Consider the following 17607-nt stretch of genomic DNA (forward strand, 5'->3'; position numbering starts at 1 on the left):
CCAGATGAGCCTCACTAGGGCTGAGTAGAGGGGCAGGATGAATAACATTAACTATCTAGATTAATAATACTCCTCTCCTGTAAAATGGAAGTTGTATTGATGTTTTGCATCTCGGGACAGTTATCTTTCTTCTGCTGGTGCCTTGGCTATATGAGAAGTTTCATTTTTTTCCTGTACTCTTTAGTCATAAGCAGAATTCCTTTCCAACAGGAAGATACACAGACAGATGCACATTGAAGCCCACTCCATATTAAATGCTATTGATCCCACAGGGGTAGACACCATTATACATCTTTCCAAAGAACCATGTAGCTGCAGCCAGCAAAAAGATTCCAACAAGCTCAGTAAAACTACCTGACATTTTCTTAGTCCTGTGCTGTCTGTCATGTCACAGTCATGTTACATATATGGTGTTTCATTAAAAAAATCACATCAAATCATCTTCTGCCAGCAAGTGATTCCATACAAATATTTTGCAAGAACACTTCTATTTTGTCAAAACTCCCTAAAATACTGTCAAAATATTTTTGAAAGTTAAAGCAACTTTATGACAATTATTTAATTTTAAAAATCAGAGCAATAATTTTGGAAGGGAGCCTGGAATGAAGCCCTGTAATAAAACTGAGTTAATATTTCTAAATATATATATTTCATTTTTAATAGATCATCAACTTTTCAATAGGAGTTTTGACCATATCTGGCTTCAGTATTTTAAAGCAAACATTTTTTATCTTTATCAGCCCTAGAAAAAGGTGTGTGTGGGGAAACTATCAAAATAAGAATAAAAAAATGGAATGTAGCAAACCAGTAAAAAAAGATGTGCTAATGTATTTGTAAGGATATTATTTCTATAAATGTGATAATATCACTAGGCAAGCATAACTCATTAAATACAGCATAAGTCAATAATAAAGCTCTACAAAGCATTGTGATACTATACAAGCAGGAATGACAAAATAATTGGCATTTTCAGATTTTTTTTTTTTTGGTGGCTGTTTATTTCACTTTAAAGCAATAAAGTCAGAGTTGGGGGTTTTACAGTATTATTTTATTTTAAGAACCTTACTTTGTTAACTCATTTCCCCAGTCATATATTTCTCATTCCAGTAGCAACTCATCATGTCCATGTGAGCTGAAAGCCTCAAGGTCAAGATTTGGGTTTTTCCTTACATCACAAGGAAGAAGAGAAAGTAACCTGTTGGCAAAGGACAAACCAATGGAGGAACCAACCATGTGCTTTTGTTTTAAATATCAAAAATATTCATGAACTGATAAGCAAATGTCATCTTGTGATTGTACCTGAGCTAGCTGTATTTAGGCAGTTTTCTGACAGTGTACTCTTTAAGGAGTCAGTCTGAAGATTTCACTCTATAATGCTTTTTAGAGTGTTTATTGATTTTTCTGCTGTCCTCTCTGTGTTTGGAGAGTTTATCCTGATGCTCATTTTTTCCTTTCCAATGAGCTAGTCAAGAAAATGATGTACTAGCTGTGTCCCTAGCTGTATTAAATATAAATAGAAGGAAGTTTTAAAAATAGAAGGAAACATTTTAATTTTCTTTCCTGCAGTACAGCAATTAGTCACTTCTTAACAATGTGTACCATACTTCCAGACAAAAATGACTGTCAAGGTAACAATATCCCCTGCAGAATACATCTTGAACTTCATCTTCCTACAAACATTGGAAGAAAAATTGCTACTCACTTTAGTGAACTCTTTGTATTTATGAAGCTGATTATCCATCTCCTGAAGTCCACTTCATACCAGCCTGAACTTTTTCCATTACAGTTCTTGAAGATGACTTCATTCACACTATTGGGAGGAGTCTGTATATGACTATATATATTTTTAAGGAAAAACAAGCAAACTTCAATCCATAGCCTCCTTAAGAAAATAAGAACAATTCCTAGTGTTCCTGCCTATCACATTCTAGCCTGATGGTTATTATCCCATATATCTACATTAGTGGATATGGCATTTTTCTGTTTCCTGCTTTAAACTATTGAATAATTTTTCTATGCCTGGTTAAAAAACTACCATATTTGATTAGGTTAAGAGGTGCAATAAATAGGCCTGAGCAAGTGACTTTTAAGGCTTGAATTTATAAAGGCATGTAGGAATACATGCCCCTATTGCTGTTAAAGCATTGGTGGGTTTTGGGATTGTAAATAATGTCTGTGAACCCAAGCCTACATTACATGCTCCCAGATGCTCGGATTAGAGGAAACTGTAGAATTTCCAAGTGCAGCCAATTACTACCAGCGTTGAACTGCCAGCAGTTGAGGGACAAAAGGAGCAGCACTGGAGCTGCAAAGATTTGCCAGTTCTTAGGTGTGTGCTTTAGCAGGGGAACCACATTTGGTTCCTGTGTGCAGAAGCATGTCATTGTCCTGAGGCAGGGTAGTTTTTATGTAGGTAACTTCTTATGTGTTACACTGTTCAAAGATTTCTTAAATATAAAATCTAGTGGGTTAGAAACTAATCTCAACACTTCCTCCCTCCTGAAGTTAAAAGCATATTCTAGGAGAATCAGGCTCCCAGGGACAGAAATAAATACACACGAGTGATACAATCAGGTAGTAACTGGAGCCTTTGAGAATGAGGTTTGTTGACTCTATTTCTTGGGTTTCCTCTGTGTGATTAGATCAGCTCTAAACTGAGAGCCTGTGTAGCCATATCCTGTGTTTCCATTTATAATGTCAGATAACACCTTCCATCTCAGGATGTCTGTCCCCGCACATATATTTTTAGTATTCTCCGAGGTAGAAAAGGGTTATAATCCCCATTTTATACAGAATGAAATATGGAAATGTAGACAGGCAGAGGTGAAGCATTTTGCCCAAGGTTATAAGGAAAAAAAATCTGCCCAGTTCAGGAATATAATGCAGATATTCTCTTTTTCTTATACTTTAACTACGGAACTATAGTTCCTTCCTACTTAGAATGCTCTCAGTGTTTTTAAATGCTGCAATTATCCTTTGACTGGTTTCTATTTAAAGATAGGAGTATACACTCAGCACTTCTCTCAAAGGCACAACAGCAGCATATATTTGTTAACAGATTGTTCAGGATTCTCCAACCTCCTGAAGAAAGAAGTCATTATTATCTTTCTAGAGTCAATATGGAGTTAAAAGTCAGACAAACCTCTTATACTCAGTATAAGAAAAAATAGTGAACAATGTGTTCCAGATAATTCAGAAAGAATACTTTTTTTCATGAAAATTGGAATTCACTGGATTATGATTACAGTTATCATTATTGCTTTATGAGGGAGAGAGTATAATAACAGTGGCATAATCTTTGTGTAAAAGTCTTCTAATAATCTTGTTTAGTAATATCTTTTTTTCCAAAATTAGCTGTTGGCAATCTAAAGAAGTAAAATTTTCCTTCCATTCTTTCTGATTTCTTAGAGAACTGCATGGTGAGCATTATTGTTCTTCTTTATAGGGACACTATGAGACAACTAAATATGTGATCAAATAAGCAAGCAAAGCAGAGTCTAGTCCAGGAAACTGTGCAGGTTCATTTCATTTCCCAGTCACTTCCTCTGCTGGACAGAAACATAACACAAACCAGACAGAGCTGTTTATCAAACCATTAAGATGGAAAACATCACACTGAGTCATTCCAACACAGTCTGCTCCACTGAATAGAGGAAGAATTTCAACAACAAACCTTATACAAGTTAATGCTTGAAAAATCAGTGTTAGATGAATATCATCAATTTTCCTCAATTGCCTAATATAATGTGAGGCATCTAAATTCAGTTATGGGCACCTTAGTATTATTGCCTACTTATATTTGCCTAATTATATTTGCCTAAGGGAAAAGTAGTCATGTTTATTGTGAGAGGGCTTCACAATTTTTACTGTTTACTTGGGGGTGCAGCACTGCTCACAGAGAGGCCCCACATGTTGCTTACCTCTACATGGAAAGAGGGGCATAAGGAGGAGGCTATTGGATGCCCAAAGCTTGTTCAAGTATGGGGTTGGGAAACTTGGAGGCTTAATCTTGTCAGAAGTGACTCTGGGTGTTGTATGTCAATGTAGTTCTAATTCCAGATGACAGACTCCACATATCTTCATGTAAAATTAATAGAATAAGGGAACTATCTATGTTAATAAGTACCGGCTTAGCTAATACATTGTGTGCATCTGGTAATCATAAATTTTCTGTCATTTTAATCCCCTATTCAATTTTAAAGATAAATTACTTATTGTTTGGAAATGGGAAAAGTTGTCTAGAGAAAGTTAACATGTTTAAAACTACAAATCTCAGCTGAAAATGAAGGAAAGAGAAAACAATCAGCAAACTCTGGATTTCTGATAAGACTAAGTTGGTCTTCTACAATGTAATTTAATTTTAAAAATGAGGTAATTTGGCTGCATGATAAGAACAAGTTATAGACTGTTGGGAGAAATCTCCCCCAGAGAGATTTCTCCAGGTTATATTTCTATCTGTGTTAGCTTCAGAAGATGCTGTTGAACAACTGCAACCTGAGAACACAAGAGTACCACAGCAGAAATGAGACAAGTAAAACACAAATGCTGAGACATGACATTTAGTAAAACAAGCACCAGAGTCTGAATCTAATATTCTGCTACTATGAAGAGCAGAACAACAGTAAAACAAGTCAGAGCTCAGGTTTGATCTCAAAGAATCCTTTTCTCTGCTTGACACAGCATCTTATCAGTAAGCTGTGCTATAAACCTGCTTCTGCTACTAGTCAGCACGGAACAGTAAAGTTGGTAGTGTTGCTATTAGTTTTGTAATAAGGATAATGGCATACGAGCATGAAAGCAGATTTATTTGGAATGTCCAACTGAAGTTATCAGTCCGGAGGCCGTTCTTCTGGGTCTTCAGAGCCCTTAGAGGCAGAAGATCAGAGCGCTTTGTGGAGCGGGGGTTTGCGGTGCGCGGCGGTGCCCGGAGCCGGCGGCAGGTGTCACTGCAGGAGGCTCAGAACCGCAGCCGCTGCTCCCCGGCCGCGCTCGCTCGGTGCCCTGCGAGTGAGAGAGAGCCCTGCGGGCACGGGCTCGGTGGCTCTGCCCTGCGACCGCCGTCATCAGCCACCTCATCAGCTGACTGCAGGGATAACTGCATAGCGGCAGGGACGAAGAGAAGAGCCGGTACCCCCTGGTTAATAAAGGACTTCTATGGTATCCTTGTTTGAATGTAGACTGCAGCTCCTGCTTGGGAAAAGAGGGCTGTTCAGTTCTGCCTTGCTGTCCCAGGATGTATTCATTGTTCAACACATATTCCTGCTTTCTGCCCACTGTGGTGTTTGTGCACACTCTTGAGACAGTCCAGACTTGCCCAGAAACCAAACTGACTTCCCTGTGCACACCACAGGGCATGGGCTCTTCCCTAAGCTTTTCCACTTTTGCTCAGGCAAAAGCCACAGCAGCAATTCAGTTCTGCAGGTTTGCACTTAATCATTTCAGGTGTCAAAAAAAAAAAAACGTGTGGTGCAGCAGACAGATGCCTTTCTTTCCTTTCTACAATTGTTCATCTAAGGGAGGAGTACATCATCCCTTCATGGCTAAGTCCCATTCATTTCTTACAGCCAGTGAAGCTTGCCAGACAGAGCAGACTGAGGCCCAGGTAAAGTTCAGTGAGACTGCTCCAAAGTTTGGAAAGGAGTATATTGGAAAAGGGAAGATCTTTCACCTGTACAGCTTGCTCAGGGTTCTGCATTACCCAGTCCTTCCAGCCAAATCACTGCTTTTAAGGCAAAAGATAGATTTTGTGGTGATCACTAAGCAATACAACACCACCTGGGAATAAGGAATACATGAACATAATAAAGCAGTTAATTATACAAAATGCACTACTCTCAGTGTCTCTGTAAATGAGCACAGAGATCACATGAGGTACAGTTTCTAAGATTCAAACCAGCTAGGATCTAGTTTTTGTACTGTTAGTGCCCTCCACTCTATCATGTCCCAGAGTAACAGGAGGTGATGGTACCCCTCTTCACATTTTCTCATTCAAAACTTCCCCAGCCTTCTGAGCAAAATCTCTGACTTACAAAATATCAGACTGAGTGCTTCATAAATTCATATGAGAGCAGAAGCTTTCTTGCACCAGAGGAGTGTGGTTTGAGCTGTTCTGTCTCTGTGACTCTCACTCTTGGGGCACATTTCTGAGGGTTTGCCTTGACAGACTGCTGTTGGACCACACATGTGCTCTGCATGCCCTTGTGTTCTTCTCCCTGAAGGCATTAAATATGGAGCAGCCCCATCTGCCGTTCCATTCTTTTGCCATGCATACTCCAGAACAACAGAACTCTGTAGCAGTGGGGGAGGAGAACAGGTTGTGAAAAGAGAACAAACACAAAAATAAATTTTGTAGAATTAAAATTTGTTCAGAATCCAACAAATTATCAGGGATGTCTCGGCAGATATATGAGATTTCAGCTCGGGATATCAATGCTGGTCAGGAGAGACAATAACATTCAGAATTTAAGGAGCAAGAGGATGTTCAGATCCAGACACTGAAAATGGGATTGCAGAAGTCAGATCTAACTGTAGAAAACACAGAACTGTACACCTACATCTCTTTTCTTAGATTCCTGATAAAATGACTTGCTGCTTAGACTGGTTTGATACCTTGAGTCCATTAGATATCATGTCCTAGTCCTTTGGGGAGCCGCAGAGGAGCTACAGATAATCAATTTTAGTTTTTTAATCCTAGATGAACAAATCCCACACGTGCATGAGAGGACATGACACTGTCAAGCATGCCAGAGGAACTAAGTCAAATCCAAAAGGCACAATGTCACCCTTGGGAGAACCAGAGGAGGTGTGCAGGACACCTGCTTTCACTGCTGTGCTGCACAAGAGCCTGAGGTTGAGGCGATGACCTTCGGGACACCCTGCAAGATTCAGCTGCTTATCCAACTCTTCTCTGCAGGTGTGAGGAAGGGTCGTAGGAGTTATTGCACATGTTTTGTTGAAGTTGGTGATTTTTTGGTGTGTGTAGTTCACTCTTTGCTTTCAGATGATGTTTCATCTTGTCATTTATAGCAATTTTTTTTCCTAAAGATAAAAACCAGAAGTGCATTTTATAACTTTTGGGCCATTATTAAAAAATTTCTTTCTGTCTCATGTCTTTTTGTACATACTTCTTAGAAACATTAATAATCCTGACAGAATATATTGGAATGTAACTTGTAAAATCATAATTAAATTAATATATTTATATTTTTACTAATAATAGAAGTGGTTTTAAATAAAAAAATAGAGAATTCAGTTGTCTGCTATGACTTACAGTAATCCATAAGTATTCAAAAGTAGCCATAAATTGCAGGAAAATCATAAAGCTTAATAAAAATAAAGAAATTAATACAATTAATCTAATATAAAAATGTATTGTTTGCTATACACTATGTTTTTCCCATTTTTAAAGCATATCATCCAAGAAGTAAAGTACATAGTTTAGATGATTAGTCACATATACCAGAGAATGTACATCAAGATAGAGAGTAAAAGAATATTCATATACTGAATGCTGTTTGGTAGAGAAAACAAAGCACAAACACTAAACAATGTCTTTGATATTACAGCAAGCTGATCAAGAGCTTTCAGAGCTCATTACAAGAATGCACTAAACAACAGTTAGCTTCATTTACTCTACAATACAGAAAACTGACATTAATTTTGCATAGATATTTTTCACTGATTCACTCAACCTGATCATGCATTTTTGAAGGCACAAGCAGATTTAACTTGACAATTTCAAACAAAATTAAATGTAGATGTCACTTAAAGGGTCTTTAAAACATCTTACGTCAGTGTAACTGAGATCAATTTTAGGTACAGCTGTCAGCTAAACAAAGGAAACAAAACTATTGACAGAGTTTACTTTGTAGTTCAGGTTCATTTTCTGTTTTGTTGTCAACTGTGCATGATTGCTGCTTCTCTTTTCCCGAATAGTACTGTTCTGTTCCAACATCTTTTGTGCTCTAAGATGCCAGCATAGAGCTTCAGTATTTGTTCCAGTAAACAGATTCCTCCAGCTCAATAACACTTCTCTTGGTTTGTTTGATGAGGCCGAGGTCAGGAAACAAAAGGATTTTGTTCTCCGGATACTGGATATTGCATTGCTGGAGTTGCTTTCAGCAGTCTATCGTGTTCTCCTGTTTCAAACTTAGATGACATAAAAACACTCCCACTGCTCTTCACAGTCACGTTCTCCTTACTTGTATTCTACAGCACTTTTCCCCATAAAATATATTCTTCCCCAATATCACTTTCCAGAAGCTCAGTTTGAGTTTAATAATATTTGAAATAGGATCTATCTGGCCTGTAGCAGAGGGGGGAACAAAGGTTGTGCACGACTCCAGACCTCATTTGGTTTTCAGTTGCTTCCTCCCTTTTGTCTAGTGACACACATTTCACAAAGGAATACAGACACCTCAGACACCTTTTCCACCTGCAGCCCATGAAATTTTAAAGGCAGTTTTAGGCTCTTTACTTCCCCTTATCATGGAAATACAAGCCCTGTTCCACAAAGAAGTGGAACAGACATAAAGGAGGAGAAACTATTTAGCTATCTTACTGTAATCTGCCCACATCCAGTGGTGTCTGAACTCAGAGCTCCACACTATGGGCACATGCTTCCCATATAGCCCAGACCACACCACAGAGAGGCCCCAGTATGCACTCATAATCTAACTCTTTGTGATGCCTGGTTTGCCAAGCTCTTTTTTTAAAAGTATATATCCAGAAGCAATTATTTTAGTACCCTGAGTCTTTACCAAAAAACTGCCTGTTAGTATAGATAGAACCACACTTTCATCACAGTGATGCACAAAATTAAATCTATAATAATTTTAAACAATATTTTAATGATATTTCCTATACTTAAAAAACATAGCTTAACGATAACTGGAAAAACCACAAAAACACAGTCAAAGGCAACACCACCAATTAAATAATTTAATTTTATAATTTAATAGTAATTAATTAATAGTAATTAATTGATAAAATTATTAATTAATATACTTTGATTTTATACTTTAATATTTTAATTTTTTAAGCATCTGACAATAAAGAACCATCACAATTTAATACATAGTTTCTCTTCACAAATACCATTTTCTTTTCCCATTACACTTCCATAATGGATTACTTGCCTGCTGCAAGTAATCATTTATTATATTCTCATATCAGCTGATTGCAAGTAAACCCTTTCTTAAGATTCTTGACAGGAATTCTGTCCCAAGAAGCCTCTGTGGCGATGATGTCAGGTGTAGCTCTGTGCTGGAAGAACTGTGCAGAGAATGCATTGCATGCACTGAGAAACAGCTGCATGCACACCAGTGGAGCTCTCACAGGGGTGTGGCTGCTCTGTCTGACAGCACAGGAGTTATCCCAGGGAGCTTCAGCAGCAACATTCCCTCTTCCAACAGGCTGAGCACTGCTCACATCCCAAACTCGACCTGCTATGAATTTGGGCAATCTGCTGTGTGTATGTTTCTGCTGCAATGTTCTGTTGTTCATGATGTGATCGTGACAAAACAAATTTAAATGGATAGTTACAATAATCAATTATATACAATCAATAATATCAATAATATACAATTATTTTCAGAAATTTTAGCAAATGCATGTGTTTTTTTGCATAGGCTATTCATAACAAAACGGGTTTGTAATCTTCTATTCCCCTGCAGGCAAAGACTTTCTGGCTGAAAAACATCTTTGACTTCCAATTGGAGAAGCAGGCAGAAAAGAGAGGATCATTTTAATTCCCTTTCGTAAAATACTGTGTCCTTGTCTTAGTCTTGAGATCTGCAAGGTGCTTGGGGAATATGTCCTTTTAGACATTCATCAGCTACTCTATCACAAGATTTATGGTCTCTCTCCTTAATCTCTGCAATTGAGGTACGTTAATCTTTTACATACATCAGTATATAAAAGTGTGGATTGATTAATAATTTAATTTCTCAGAAATCAAAAAGCACAACAGCCTTTGTCTTTCCCAGACCTTTCTTTTGACATGCATTCTAACCCATAGCAAAAATGTGTCAGCATTCCACATCACTAGAAATGTACTTCTTATATGAATTTTCAGACTGTTGTGCTGAATAACATAGGTGAAATGTTATTTTCAGGTCTGAAATTTTCATGTTCTGAACAGCCATTGTGTGCATGCAGGATATAAAGCAAAAAAACTTAATAGTAACAATACCATTGCAGGTAAAAGTTCAGGAAGGAATTATTTCTTCAGATTCTCCCTGTAAATATAGAAATACATTTTTTCTGGATATGTATTACTCTATTATTTTAACTATTTGTATATACTTGTTATGTTTCACTAATAGGAAAAGTAGGCAAGAATATGGACAAAGAATTAAAAGACCTTTAATTAGAAGTCATGGACAGACCAGTTTTGATGACTCAGACACAAGATGAGCAAGTTTATTTACTGCTAGGAAGAGCTTCTCATCTGATTCACATAGTCAAGAGCCATCTTTATATAAAGTCCTTGGCCATTTTCCTGGGAATGTACAGCTGCTGCCACAAAGACTCTAGCTACATACCACACTAACTGATTTTAACATTTTATGGCACTGGGACTCTACCTCGTGTTCTTTCACAGTCTACATTTAATCCTGCACCAACTCCATGTGCTTGAGCATAGTTTTTATCCCTTATGCAAAGGATGGATATGGGACATTATGTTTGATTAAAATTCTGCTGTGACCTAGTCCTCCTGAAAGGAATACCTCTTAAGACAGACAAGTGTCCTGGAGTCCCCTCTTGCATTCCTGTCCTTACAGATGTTTGTCTTCTGCAGCTTGGCCCTTGCTGCTCACTGACAGCCCTGATTTAGGGCTGGGTTGATCCAAGAGCAGCAAAAATGCTTGCAAAACTGATTGTTAATTGTATGTTTGCGTTTGCTGGCAATTCTTTAGAAAATAACCTTGGAGCAAGACATCCAGCATAGTGAAAACAACAACACACTATGTCAAGCACATATAAATGTATTTCTGGGATTCCTACAAACTGCTTAGCTGGTAAACTACAGTCATGCTTTTGTCTTTTCAGAGCTAAGACAAGATTGGGTGAAGTACCATTAGGTTTTAATTGAAAATTAAAAATATTTGAGTAAATCAAGGCACTGCAATGGATAGGATTTAACTGCCATGAAGTGATGTACAGGTTTTTTTTCCACTATCATGATGAAGGCTGATGGTACTAATGGGGTAGGCTATGAGAAGAAAAGATTTAAAAGTCCTGTAGCCCATCCCAATAAATCTACCTCTGACAGATATGAACAGACAATCTCTAACTTAAAGAATTAATAAAGCATGCTGTAAAAATGCATGTGTATTTATAACATGCCTACTTGCATCTGCAAATTGAGTAAAGTCAAATAATGATTCAAACTGCCAACAGAAGAACCTTTGCTTAAGTCTCATTTTGAAATACATCTGAAAACAGTCAGTACCAGTTAGGATTTCTTAACTGCCAGGGGTGACAGGTATCTATTATTGATGGAAAAGATGAGCTGTGGCAGAGACACATGTTTCTTAATATGGAAACACTGATCCACATTCCATTCATTTAGAATGAGAATTACTCATACACAATGAAAATGTCCTGCTCCAGCTTCTACAAGTCTGAACCCGATAGAAAAATATTGCATTAAATTAATTTTGAACACCTTCACATGACTATTATGACAGGATTTTGAAAGAACATATATCTATCCTATGTACTTTGGAAGACAACATATTTTTCTGAATTATGTATTCCTTCCTGTCCTGGCCACATGAACACACCCACCCACACTACTCTAGGGGAGTTACATTACTCAGAACTACTTACCTCAGTCTAGAAATACTCACAAGAAGCCTATCAGTGAGAATAACTGTATTTTATTATTAGAACCTAAAAGAAAATATAATGCATCTTGCATAGTTCTTCTAATCTACCAGTGATTTTAGTTTTCTGTCTTAAAACGTGAGCTAACAATAATTCCTAAATTTGCAATATTTTAATATTATACTCCATCAAGGTTAACTCAGCTTAACACCAGTACAATTCCACTTTCAGAATGAACTTATTTAACATTACTGTAAATGTGGTGAAAGAAGTTGTCAACTCAGCACAGATTACTTGTAAGACAAGGTGGAAATTCCCCAAAGGACCAGGTTGTTCTTTTCCACTAAAGGAAAAATTCTGTCATGGGAGTCATTACCTGCAGGAGTTTCCTCAGGTTAAATACTTTTAACCTTTTTCTGAAGGAATAGCAGAACTGCAGGTTCTAGCTCTCAACTTCCACAGGAGTCTGTGGAACCCCAGCAAGATTTTATAAGAGCTGGATGTCTTCTTGTTGCTCATCTCCTCCTACCTAGAAACATAGTTAAAAGTACCAGCTGTCCACTATAGATATCTGCATAACTGCATGCTTTTAAAAACTTCTTAGTTTGGAATATTCTCAGTGTGGAAAATATTTCAAAGGAAAAAAATACATTATGTGGCAATTTTACAGACCACTGTCCACTCTGTACCAGGAACAAGGTAAAACACATTCTGTTTTTCCTCTAAAACTATATTCTAATGATAAAAGTTTAGCCAAATACTGATTAATTCAAGGAGATAATTTGGACTTTGAAAAACTACATTTAATCACTTGTGCAAATCGGGTCCAGTTGGCCCATCATTTTATCTTAAAATTCAGTTCTTTATCTAGGATTTAACTCTCAATTTATGAGTAGCAAAGCATCCATATTTAAAAAAAAAACAACCACATATTCATTTTACAGGGTTGTTTCATAGTCTTACAATTCCATATCAGCAAACAGAATGCACATCACTGAATTTATTGAACTGAAATGAAGGTGACCATAAGTGTTACTATGGTAACTCTTGCACCTAAAAGTTCTAACAAAGAAGAGAAAACCCCTTTTGGCCCTGTTGCCATAGAAAGTCAACATTTCTTGCACAGGGCTTCTGATCCTGAAAAGTGCTGTTTGAGTGCTCAAATTATGTTAATCAGATTTATTCATGTACTAAACAGAGAAAATGTGTAAGAGGGGAAAAGAGAACCATATCATGTGAATATAAAATAATTAACAAGATTAGTGGTGGCTGTCATTAGTAGCAGGTGTTAAATGGTTTCAAGCAGAGCTATATCTTGAACATTTAATTTAATTCCTCCTCTTACATTGTATCTATGATTTCCTATTCACCTTCACTCAAAGGCATTGTAAAAGCCAGTACAGATGTTTCTGTGACATGAGGTGTATAGAGCAGGTATGCTATTATAACTCCAGCATGATTTGTGTTCAACTTTAAATCAAGCTTGCAATCACTTGCACTTAAAGGACATGTAGATATGGCACTTAGGTACATGGTTTAGTCATGAACTTGGCAGTGCTGAGTTAATGGTTGAAATCTATGAACTTTTAAAAGTGTCTTTTCTAACCTAAAATATCCTATGATTCTGTGGCTTGATTACATTCTGGAGTAGCACAGTCTTACCTCTAAGAGGTGCAAGGATTTACAGAATTTTTATTGGATTGTGTTACTGTTTAAGATGATCAAGATTGGAGAAGTTTCTCAGTTCAAGGAAATAAAAGTTGCCCTGGGATGTCATGAAGGTGCAGTAACTCACAGCATATGGAGAATGCCTTAAATCAGGGAGTGACTTGAAGTGATGTAAACCAACTTTATGTATGTGACATACAAATATCTAGATCATAAACCTGTATGATTGTATGCAGCTTGATTGTGTACAACATCATATATGTTGTACACAACATATATGTGTATGATAAAACAAAGGTAAACAAAATTTATATCAGGGAAAAAAGTTAAAGTGGCTAATACCAGCTAAACAATGGTAAATAAATTTATATTAGGGAAAAAGGCTGAAGTGGTAAATACCAGCTATACACTGACATTTAGCATAATTTAAAATGAAAGATGAAAAAATCTCCTTAAAAGACAGTTACAGTAGAGCAAATATTTGAAATTTTGTTCTACACAGTAGTCTCCTTTAAAGGCTGAAATGGATATTCATATGAATTAGTAGTAAAAATGAGTACTTAGTTAAAATGCACAGTCAAATTGTCCATCATCATTGCATCATTATATTAAATGAATTAGCAGGCTCCAAAAGTTTCACCAGTTTGACATAGCTTTCATAATTCTTAGATATTTTTAACTGACACAGATGTCTAAGAAATATTATTTATGCTAGGCAGTGGTGTATGAGCTGTAATAGACAAAATAAAAAACTTGAATAATTTTATTGACGTAAATTTTTGCATAAAAGTATTATTTTTGTTGCCTTTGCCATTGTGTTGTCTTTTCAATGAGAATGACTAGTTCTAAAAATATATCCTAGAAAAGAAAAATTTTCTTGGATGAGGAATTCAATCTTTTTATCTTACTAAAAACAATATTCCAAATAATCATGTTTATTTGTCCTTAAAAACCCCACCATTCTCTCAAATGTCAGCATATATTTGATAGTACAGGACTGATGTGACTTTATTGAATAATTGTATTTGATATTAGATACAAAACTAGCTGACATTATATAACAAGTGATGTGATTATTTCTACTCTATTACATATAACATTATATATTTTCAAATGTAATAATTTTCAAATATTAGGAAAATAACCTTATCCATCTGAAATATGGTTGGTTTCAGCCTTTATAATGGCCCAGATTACACATTCCTGTAGCAAGAATATAAATATTCTCTATTAAAAAAATCACAGTTAACATAGAAGATAAAATCAAGATGCCTTAGTCTAAGACTCTTTGGCAATTTCCTGTTATGCATATTATAGAGCTTCCACCACATGACACTGATTTTAAATACAATCTTCAGTGATCTAAATATCTATTGACTTCTTAAGTAAGTAGAAAAATCAGCACCGACAGCGTGAAGTTACTTTGAAAATGGCTTTAACCTATACTTACCCTGGAGGTTTGTACCCATTTGGGATTCAGCTTCTTCTGAAGGAATGCCAGGAATGCAAATATGATAGACTTTGTCTTCTAATATCAGCCAGGCAAACAACGCAGGGAATAACAGATTTTACATATTCCATAAATACATCTCTTCCATAATTGAAGACAGGGAGGTCCATGCTCCTAGAGTTAAGTGAAGACAGTTTTTTCTCCTGTACCAAAATCTGTTAGACTTGATTGTGAGAGCAGGGATGCTTTTATGTAAAGGTGCAGGAGGAAAAAATAAAATAATATTTTAAGAGATTTAAAAGCAACATTTTTCACTCTCAATAATTATGGCATCAATAACATTAATATCGACATCAATATCATTAAATGCATTGTGATCAAAGAATGTTGGCCTAAAAAGCTCTGACCAAGGCTACATTTGTTGCACAGAGGATGCTGAGACAGAGTCACCTGCACAAAGTAGTGTTGTCAGGGGCAATTACTCACAGCTGGTGGCTTACAGTACTTCTCATGTTGTGTTACTTTTTGGGAAGAGCAGAGAGGAGGAAAAAGAGAAAAAAACCAACCCCAGCAGAGAAGAGGAGGGAAGGCAGATCATCCGATGAGCCCCGTGCCCTGGGCAGCTGGTACTGCCGCCATCCCCCCGTCCTGCGGCCCTGCCCCGGGTGACCTCGGCCCTGCCCTGGCCCAACACATTTGCTGTGCTGTGGACAATGTCAGCGTGCTTAGGGTGGGCAGGGACTGCTCTGAGCTGACTGCTCTGTGCACTCCCTTGGGGTCTCCTCGGGTCAGCAGAGACAGGAGACAGGAGAGGGACGGGTCTGGCACTGCTGGTCACTCCTCAGGAGAGCCACCACCACCACCACCACAGCCCTGTGCCTGCTGGGGTGAGGCTGTGGCAGTAACAGCGGGACAACCCTGTGGGGCAGCAAGGGAAAAGGCCCGAGTGTGTGGGACACCCTGGGAGGAAGGGCATCGTCCACAAGGGCCAACAGGAGACCCTTAGGAATAGAGAGGGGAAGGCGCCCAAGGTGCTGTGCCACACTGGGGAACACAGATTATATAAAGTAACCATCTATCTACACATCCCTGCACATTCTAAAGGTTTTTTTTACATCTGCCTTTCATGATTTAACATATATAAACTAAACTTCATGAAACACCTGTGTCATCCTTGACTGCACTGAATGCATGCATCCCATCACAGTCATGTTTCCATACCCCTCCCAACCTGAGTCAGAGGCATACCCTCTTTCTGTCTACCTGTGCTAAGTCCAGCATACAATATGTTGCCTGGTTTTCCTAGACTGAGCAAGTTTAGCACCTTTCCTCAGAGGCACAAAGTACATGTAACACCACTCTGTCTCTTCTTTTGTGACATGTCAATGCTCCTTAATAAAATGGCAGAATTCAAAGTTATTTCTGGTTCAATGCAAACAGATGTAAAGAGTTAACAGCCAGTTCAAATTTATTTCTATATCTCATAGAAGTGTTTTAAATTAATGCACTTAAGAAAATTAAATAATAATAATAATATTAATATGATTATTTAAAAAATAAAAATAAAAATAATCCTTAGACATATCAAGATGAATTATTTAGATGTAAAACATTAGCCTAAAATTTGGCATACCAGAGTTTGTTTATATTCTGCCTCAAAGACTTTCTCTATAACCTTTAATAATTCACATGGAGACAAAATCCCACAGGAGTTCAGTGCCTGACTCCCATGGGATCTGGTCTGAATCATACTCTTTTTATCTGTATTATCCCATAGGACAGAGGGTGGGATAACAGCCAGAATATTTCCTGACAGACTTTTGTTCCCTATCTGCCTCACTCAGTAGCTGGTCCATGACCACCTTGATTGAAGGATGAGGCTGCATGGGCTCCAGAGACCTACAGAGCCCAGCTGTCCATGCCACATGGGATACAGAGCCACTGCAACTCCACACCAGTCCCACACTCCTTGGCTGACATGTCTGTGAGAAGGGCTGTTGCTGGATATTGTCATGGAATCATCCAGGATGCAGAGGTACCGGCATATCCTGCTGATATAACCTGGGGTTATGTAGCACTTGGGGTTCCCCCAGTAGGTGTCTACAGTGGAAATGTCTGCACATAGACACAGGGAAACACATCTGACAGCCTCCCTGAACTCCCTGCCTGCAGTGCTTAGGCCTTCATTGACTACAGCAGGGGCTCACTTTGTTCTAGTGAAAATTCTTACAGTGCAGACACTGGAATGTAAGTCAAATAGCACTCCTAAATTTCATGCCATGGTGTACACTGCATTTGGAAAATCTGAAGTAAAATCAAGACATAAAACAACACACAAAATGCACCACAGATGTGTGTTCTCAGATCCCTTTGGCAAGCAAGGAGAAAGTACTTCTGCCTCACAGTGCTGTTTTATGACAAGAAAGACAAAATATATTACAGAGTGAACTATTAAACTTTCTTTTTATAGATAGAAGGGACAAATATTTTAGGAAGGCGTTGAAATTCCTAGTATATTTTCTTAGTCCCTGCACGTTATGTAAGAATTTATATAATGCAGATTTGGATGAAAACTATTGGTTACCATTTATTGATTTTTCCAGTAAAAGCCTATTCTTAGGCAGCTACAGTAGAGCCTGATGTTACAGAATCACAGA

This window comes from Agelaius tricolor, unplaced genomic scaffold (genome assembly GCF_023055355.1).
Source record: "Agelaius tricolor isolate 1412-34295 unplaced genomic scaffold, bAgeTri1.0.p SCAF_7, whole genome shotgun sequence".
Classification (NCBI taxonomy): domain Eukaryota; kingdom Metazoa; phylum Chordata; class Aves; order Passeriformes; family Icteridae; genus Agelaius; species Agelaius tricolor.